Raw genomic sequence first — 9,174 nt, forward strand, 5'->3', positions numbered from 1 at the left:
GACCTTTTTACAAAGATCTGTACTGATTTATTTTCACGTATTTGTGGACGAGTCAATGTTTTCTAATACATTTTGAAGCGTTTTAGACATTTTGAATATCTTCGATCCAGGCTATTGCTCAGTTCTTGATCGGTGAAAATATTATTGATAACTAACACTATGTACCGTATGATCGAGAAAAAACGGCGTCAGCGATGGCTATGGAATGAAGATCGCTGTCATTTTATATGTAAATTTATATTGGAAATATCATTGATGTTCATTTCCAAGCCAACTGGACGCCGTTTTTTTTTTTCGATCATACGGTATAATTAGTACTGCAGGTTAAATAAAAGAATATAATCAAGAAGAATCTGTGAATAGAAACTCAAAAAATAATGAAAATATTTAAAAAAAAAGAGCCGTAAACGTCACTGTCAGCCAAGCGTCATGGTTCAATTAGATTTACCACAGATTATCAATTTGAATAATTTGAACGATTTGAACTACAGTCGATTCCAGTCTAGAGATAATCGTTTTTTAAGCCTCCCATACTGAAGTCCGCCATATTGGGAAGTTTTAAATGAATACAAGTATATTTTCACTTATTAGATTAGAAAAAGTTAACAAACTTTAATTTTTTTTCTACTAAATATGCTTCAAAATTTGCAAGTAATTGTGCTTATCAAAAGTTTAGTGCAGGTTTATTGTTTTATGTTAATTATTAGTCTTACTCTATAGATACAACCCACTACTACAAGTTGTTGCTCGGATATTCTATTAATTTTACTTCTGTTTTTAGACATTGTGAATGATCGTAGACTGTTATGTATAAAGTATAATTATTGTAACCACTAACTTATTCCTCTAATTTAGTTAATTCTTAATTCCTCTCTATTCCTCTTAATTCCTCTAATCTGAATGAGCCTTCTAAGAGTCTACTACGCTGTACTGTACGGGTCGCTCTCAGGGGTCGGATAAAGCGGGTGTGACCAGAAGGAAATATATATTAGGTACATTTCAGAAATTTGCCTAAAGCTTAGCCCGATCCTGTCGTGTTAAGCCACACCCAAAATTCCAAATAAGTGTGCTTTTAAGCTTTGCGGAGCTTCAGCATTTGTCATAATATAGCGATCAATTTGTTACAAATTCATATAAATTATATATCAATGTAATCACAAAACTTCAATCTATTTCCGTATTGTAACGAATTTTAAATTATGTCTCTCTTTTCGAGAAAATTTAGACCAAACATAAGGAATATTTTATAGTCGTTTGACCATCAAGAAGTTGTCTAAAATTGTGCTACAATACGGATATAGTATAATCCTTTATCTTTAATTTCCTTCTTCATTTGTGTTAAAATACCTAGACAGTTTTACAAAAAACGTTAAATCCGTACGTTTATTTTGCTACTCCTTCGGACTAGTGCGAAGTACCTAGTGTGTAGACTACTTAACTTTTTACTTAATTAAAAAAAAATTAAAGTTAGTAGTATTAATGATACATAAAAAATTGGATTTGAATAAAAGAAGAAAAACAAACATAAAGATTGACTCCCTCTCCATTTCACAAAGCAACCAGACCATCACCAATCCACCGATGATTTAGTGACACGACCAAAGACTGTTAATTCCAAAAGTAAACAAACGCGACAGACGGACGGAAGGCTCGTTCTACACATGCCGTTCACGAAACGTCGGCCTGTCATAACACTCGTGTAAAGTGCGCTAATTCCAAAATAAACAAGATTACCACGCGGCCTATACCCTCCTCCTTCGCCCGTTTAGCCTCGGGATTAGATTTTGTCCCTGATGATGGGCGTGAACCACGTCGTCGGTGGCGCTTGCCGTAGAGCGTGGTGTGTTTACTTAACGGTGGTTTAGATATTATTATGGTGATATTTTTCACAGGTTGGAACTTTCTTTAAGAATCAGTTGGAATCAGAAATGGACGGAACAAAATGTTTGTTTTAATTAAAGGATGCTTTTAAGTACTGTATGATCGAATAAAAACGTCGTCAAAGACGGCTGGGGAATGACAGTCGATGATAATTTCGACGAGTTCAATCTCTATAGTCGTCATTTACTAAAAATTCACACAAAACTTGTGAAAATTTATAGAAAATAAAAAAAAAGGATAAAAAGTTTCCAGACACACAAATCCAAAAAAAATATAATCTCTTCTAGTTCTAGTTCTAGTTTCCGGAACCGGAGCTGTTTTTAGGAAGCGGGTATTTCGGTACGCGCCTCTTAGGAAGCGGGATTTCCCGGTACTTTCGGTAATTTCGATACTGACTAATTTTTGTTCAAAGGTGATGCATCAATCAGAAAGCAAAGGATGGTTTTTCTTGTGTTTGTTTTTATTCTGGAAATTTACCTTTTTATTTGATGTGGTTTTAGTTTTATTGGTACCTACAAAAAATGAATAATATGCGTAATATAAGAAAATTTATATTAACATTAAAAAATAGGTACTTAAATTGAATTTTGGCTGTTTTGACTTGACGGTAATTATTTTAATTTAAGTAATTTTGCAGGCTCAACATGCAGATCCATCATGATTTAAATCAAAGATATATACATAAGTCATAATAACGACTAAAATTACATTATATTGTTTTAATTCTACGAAAATGACTTGACTTAAAAAAAAATGATTTAAGGCAAAGACTTAAGATTTAAATTGTTTAAACTTTATGTTGAAATTGACATAACATTTAAATGATTTTGATTTTAGTTATGACTAAAGACTTGTAGATACAATGTACTTGAAAATGGGACGCACTGTACATATCTATTTCAGACCCATCACCAATAACTTTACAAGAAAAACACAAATTCATAATGTTCACAAGTCCTATATAAAGTGCTTCACCCTGCCATCCTATAAATCATAATAAACCCCCCGAAAAAGGGCTCGAGACGATATCATCAATTTAACGCATTTCCGAGTACAATAGGCAATGATCGCGATTTATACATCTTGACTGGTCCGACCCGGTAACATATGTCAAAAAGGGACAGGCTGTAATCTGGCTTACCTCAAAGGGCCCGAGGGTCGAGCCCCTTGGCAACCCCCTATGACTGAGTTAAAGTATAGGACAAAATGATCGTAATGAAGCTGTAAAGTAGCCTAAATTAGGTGTAGAGGGGTTAGGAAATGTTTTGAAGGATGACTAATTTTTACTGAAAAAAATTTCTTAAAATGGTTACACTTTAAGAAAAACTGGAAGGTGATATCAAATAATGTAAAGTAATACAATACGATCGAAAAAAAAACGGCGTCAAAGATGGCTGGGGTATGAAAATTGTAGCATTTTCATTTTCCAAATGCTACTTTGTTTTATTATAAACGGTATTTTATTATTGTATAGATATTCTTTTTACATTTCTACAACACATAAATTTCGGAACGCTCTCTATCGAAAATATTGGATCGTACCCTGGTGTATCGACAAGACGGGAAATTTTGAGAATTAAATTTATTTGGCTGGTATTTTTCACAATATGGGAAAAATATTGTGATTTTGTTATCCTATAGATGGTTGAAGGTCCCATATATAGATTTTGATTGATTAGATTTTAAAGAATCTATAGTTTTGGTAAGATTTCTTTGACATTCCATTCGGTAGAAAAAACCTTCACATGCCTTTCTTTTAGATTCCAGTTTTTTGATGAGAAGTGTCCAGCAGTTATTTGAGAAGAAATGTTAAATTATTGATTGTGTGCCTTCACAATGAGATAAATTAATACCTACGTAAATTTTTCAAGTTTTTTTAAATGTAAGGTTAACTTATACCGTACATTTCTTTTTAGGTTTTTCTCAGCATTTTTCTTTGGATTTTTCTTCAAGTATTTCTAGACATTATTCTAGATGTTTTTCTACAGTTTTTCTACACTTGTGTCTAGAAGTTTTTCGCCAAGCTTTTCTACCAGTTTTTCTTCGAGTTTTCCTATCGCCGAGTTAATCAGTAGCAGCCTGTTCGGTTAGATTTCAGCCCTGCACCCCCCTAAGGAAGAGTTGGATGCTGTGATGGTTTTGTATTATTAAGAAGATCCTTTTTTTAGTATAATTTGGTATACAAGGCCAGTATATTTTTTATAGTAAACTAAAATTTTATTAATTTGATTTTAAATAATCATTAGTGTGTTAAGAAATTAACTATTCTTAACATTTTACATTTAACTGGTTAAGTACTTGCCTTCAGCATTACTTTAACCCTTAATAAAATTTAACGTTCTGTTACATTTTATATTTTTTTAACACTTTAAGTATTTACCTTCAGTACTGCTTAAATTTTACTTGTATTTGATTATTAAGTAACCATATTATATTGATTGATTATTCGGATTTAACATCTATTTATGTTAACCTTTTATATCATTACGATCTTTGACCTGTAAGGGCAATCTTGGGTACAGATTTTAATCTTTTTTCCCTTAACTATATATAAACAAAAAGGTTCATGAATCTTCGTAATAAGTCAAGTCAAATTTAAATATTTATTATTCGAATATAACCAAGGCCGTCTCTAAAAGTATTCCTTTTATATTATAATTGTTTGAATAATATTTGAAAAGATATAATTTGATTTTAAACAAGTTTTAAGATAGAGTTTCTTAGACATATTGTATACTAATGTACATAACTGCTGTGCCAATAGGTACTGAATAATTTCTAACAAGAAATGTCTTATTTTTTGGGTATTTGAATTGTTTCATTGGTTGATCCAGTTTCTCAAAATATTTAATAGCTATTCTAATTTTAGTTTCCATTCAATTAATACACTTGTACAAATTTTCTTATTTCAGTTTGTACTATCCTTTGTAAGTATTAGCATCTTTTTGAAATAAGTGGCGCCCTTTGGTATGCAGTATAAGATATAGGTAGGTATCATATTTTTAGCTAAATGCAGAAGCAAAAGCTTGTTCCCACCGCCTCCGACATAGGAGTAGCCGTTTGCAACATTTTGACTTAAATTTTCAATAAAAGGAAAGTTTTTATCACAAAATATATGATAATTTTGGCGAGGACAAGCCCTAGACATTGCTAATAATTTATGACAACGGTACCATAATTATAAAAGAATAATCTACTATTTCGATTACTAAGTAAAGACACAAGAATAAAAAATAAAGTTTTTTAATTAGTAGATAATATAGAATCATCATATCGTGCAATTGCCAAGTCATTGTAATTATTACAGAAATAAAGATGACTGATACTGATACTAACAATTTATAACAAAATTGTTGCATAGGTGCTTAAAGAGAGACTAAATAAAATAAACTGACTTGGTTTTACATGAGATCACACAACTTTTTATAGTGGAAGAATTGTTGCCAGACCTGGTATTTTTTTACATTCTATGTTTTTGATGGGATCTCATTCCTTTTTGTAGGTTATCGTCCTATTTTTTTTTCTCGGGTAATATATGATTCAAAATAATATTAAAAAAGGAGTTTGACTAGCAATAATTCATAAACTTTAAATTATGGTATAAAATCATATCATATCAAATGAATTAATTCTAGTTTTCTAACGACTTTTATTTCCGACTTTCGTTATAACCCAAATATCAACTTTAAAAATGTTCAATTCATGATTTTACCAATGCTTATTCAAAATCATATTTTTGTCAATTTTATACATATTTTATTTTTTATCTCGAAAACTATAAGAGAGTATAGATTAGTATAATAAAGAAATTATGAGATATGAGAGTAATTTCCAAAAATGTAATAATATATTGGGTGTTCCATTTAAAATAACAAAGATGCTACCATTTTTCAAATGATCCGGCAACACTATGACGCTGATAATATTTTAGATAGATGGAGCATGTACTACATACATACTGCCATTACTTGCTGACGAGTATTTGACACGCGTCAGAAGATGGTCACGCAAGGCGTTTTCTTTCATGAGCTTTTCTGTGACTGAAAAGACCGATACGTGATGTTATCTGTCTACCGCACTCCAGACATTCAAAAATCTCATTGCTTTGTTGCCTCTTTACTCTTTGATTGGCGCTGTTAACTTACTTTACAATTCTTCTCCATTCCGTTTTATTGTGAGCTGCCTCTTCCCACTCATTCTGCTTGTTAATTCCCTTTAAGTTTTCGTGGAAAATATCCTTGTACCTTTTGCGTTGTCCACCCGGCCTCCTTTTACCGTCTAAAAGCTTACCGTAAAGCAGAGATTTTGGTATGCGGTTTTCTTGCATTCTGCATACGTGACCAGCCCATCTTAAGCGGGACTTTGTAATCATGACTTCAATACTCTCGCAGTTAGCTTTTTCAAGGACGGATACGTTTGAGACATGATGGAACCATTTTATTCTTAAGTCATTCTTAAGATGGAGCATGTACCTTTATATAAAAATCCAAATTTTCAAAACAATCCTGTCACCGGTCTTCCTATTACCTTTGCTGGAAAGTCGGTTACCGGTAGCGACCAGACAGCTAACTTTTGATTCATAAGGATATTTCGAGATTTTTCATTTTTCCTTTCCATTATAAGCTTAAATCTACCTAAAATTCGAAAAAGGAAGTGTGTGATTCATTCTAGAAATACCTTTGAATTTTGATGACGGCGAGTGAGTCACTGGCAAAGTTAATCCTTAAGTACTAACACCCCGTTTCACAGACGCAACGGACTAGCTGGACATATGACATCTCTTCTCCTCTCCACTTCTAATTATCATCCAACTATGTAATTTCAATACGCATCAAAACAAGTTAAAGTTGCGATAGTGTGTAGTTTTCGAACTATTTTAGTTCAAACTGTCGATGCCGTCTGACAGACGGATTGTTAGCGTTAACGTAAGGTTTTTTTTTAAATTATTTAATGAATCAAGCACCTACTAGCTCAAAACATGTAAAGTATGGCAAGAAAAATTACAAGGATACTCCTCTAAAGTGGTTTGAAGAGACTGGAACTCATATCTAATGGTATGTAGCTGTGTATGTTTTGTTATAGATGATGAAAATATGGATGTGAACGATCAGTAAACTAATATCGAAGAAAGTGAAGAGAACAGTTTGTTTGGAATGCGCAAAAAAGTGTGTAGAGAACAAGCCCATCTTTAGGCATTGTCATTTTTTTATTCTTTATATTTTCTTTTGCTTTTTTGTGCTTAATAGATAGGTTTTTTATATAATATATATAATTATTTTTATATAATATATATAATTATATATATTTATATAATATATAATTTAGATAGATATGCTAAATATAATAATAAATATATTTTTTCATTTTCCTTTCGTTTTTTTTTCTATCTCGATGAGAAACAAAGATATGTAAAAAATCCAAAACTAGTATAGTACAATTCTTTTAAAAGTTCCTCAATATGGCCGACCTAGTTACGAAAATTGGTAATTTTTTTTAATGAAAAATAAGTTGGCGTTAGCGAATTCAGAAATTGATTTACTCTTGGGTTAACACAAGGATATATAGAAGAAGGATATTCAACTCCCTATAGCGGGCTATGTTGGAAAAAATGCCGTATTTTGTCGAGGAGGACGATTTCGTCACGACCAATGAGCGTCGAGTATTTGAAATTGAAAACATATAAATTGACGGTAACCTATGTTTTTTGACTCATTTTACTGACAAATGCAGACAAATGTGATGAGATTGTTATTATAGATCCAAACGTTTTTTGAACAAATAATTTATTTTAAAGTTATTTCCTAGAGGTTTGGTTTGGCCTTCTATATTCTGGTATTTGTCTACTAATAAATAATATCTTATTTTGTATTTTGATGTATGGAAATCCGCAAGTTTTGTATCTGAAGCCGCAAAGAAATTTCGCTCTATAGTGAGAAAAATGTTATTATATCTTTTTAGACGTGTAGAATTACAAAATTTCTTATTTCAGATGTTCTAAATGTGAGTGCATGTCAAAAATTTAAATATATACTTGAAATATTATTTCAAGTTATATGCTTTGACATTTTTTGGAAGTAAACAAATATTGAAGAAAGTGTTGTGCCTTCACAGAATTTAAATTGGCATTAGGAATAGATTTCCTTGATTTAGTAATAATATTGCTCATAGAAATTGATAATGTGAAGAATAACAATACAGGAACATAGAATAACAAGAAAGAAATTCTAGCAGTAAGTTAGGTTATGAGATAAATTTTATTTATATAGTTTGTTTAAAGAGTTTAGTTTCAAAAAAAGGTAAAACAATTATTATTGTGCAGGTCATATTTGATAACTGTTGTTAATTGATAACATATTACAGGGACACAGTAAAAAGACAAAACATTTAGACCCTTTGAAAGAGAAATGTTTGCAATGGATATTAATAAATTCTAGCCAATTTGTACGATGTACAATGCAGGCAATATTTCTGCCTCCTAACGCACTATTCGCGTAAAAGAAGATGTGGGTATTGTATTTATAGGTAGTTAATGATACATGGAATATATTTCTATATTATTGCAATAGCGATGTCTTTATGTTGTATTTTTTTAGAACAGATTTATTATTAGTTGGCTAGTGTGTTAGTAGGATAGCCATTGGTAGTTATAAAGTATGAAGTCGTCAGGTATTAATAATAGGAATTGATCAAAGCTTATACATTTATTGTGATATATATATTGTGAATTTAAGTAGTTAGTTTTGGTTGTTTAATAAACGAATTAATGTGCTTATTGTGTATCTAATTAAAAGAACAATGAAAAGTTGAATACCATAGGGGTACGTATGTTATACAAAGTATTTGCATTAACATTTTTTTGGTTATATACTTGTACTGATATTTGTTTCTTGAACTAAAGAATTATACAGTACCTACTACACAATATATAATCTGCAGCTACATAGGTAGGTAGCTGTTGGTAATTAAATTTTTTATCTAATATAATATCTAACATCAGAAATATTGTTAATTATCAACTATAAACAACTAAGAACTAGAATTATCAACTATAAACACAATATAATATACTGTATCTTAAGCAATATGTAATTATTTAACAATTATTTTTTTTGGGAAATAAAAACTGGTACTAAATTCTTTTTGACTATTTAATTTCTAAGTCACAAATAATGGTGGACAAATAGCAAGAAAATTATACAAGTAAAACATAATTTTAACTTATTTCTCTAATGGAATTTTGGTATTGATCTACTTAGTAGGATATGCAGTTTATCATATTTTTGAATATTTATA

General features: G+C 30.8%; 1 long non-coding RNA gene across 1 annotated transcript; it reads left to right on the top strand.

The window, feature by feature from the left end:
* The first annotated feature begins 8,179 nt into the window (after positions 1 to 8,179).
* Positions 8,180 to 8,568, top strand: LOC115888589. The gene is made up of 2 exons (XR_004051282.1): positions 8,180 to 8,403; positions 8,475 to 8,568. It is a non-coding gene; the product is annotated as an uncharacterized LOC115888589 (long non-coding RNA).
* Positions 8,569 to 9,174: the final 606 nt, after the last annotated feature.

This window comes from Sitophilus oryzae, unplaced genomic scaffold (genome assembly GCF_002938485.1).
Source record: "Sitophilus oryzae breed Bouriz unplaced genomic scaffold, Soryzae_2.0 scaffold_801_pilon_pilon, whole genome shotgun sequence".
Taxonomy (NCBI): domain Eukaryota; kingdom Metazoa; phylum Arthropoda; class Insecta; order Coleoptera; family Curculionidae; genus Sitophilus; species Sitophilus oryzae.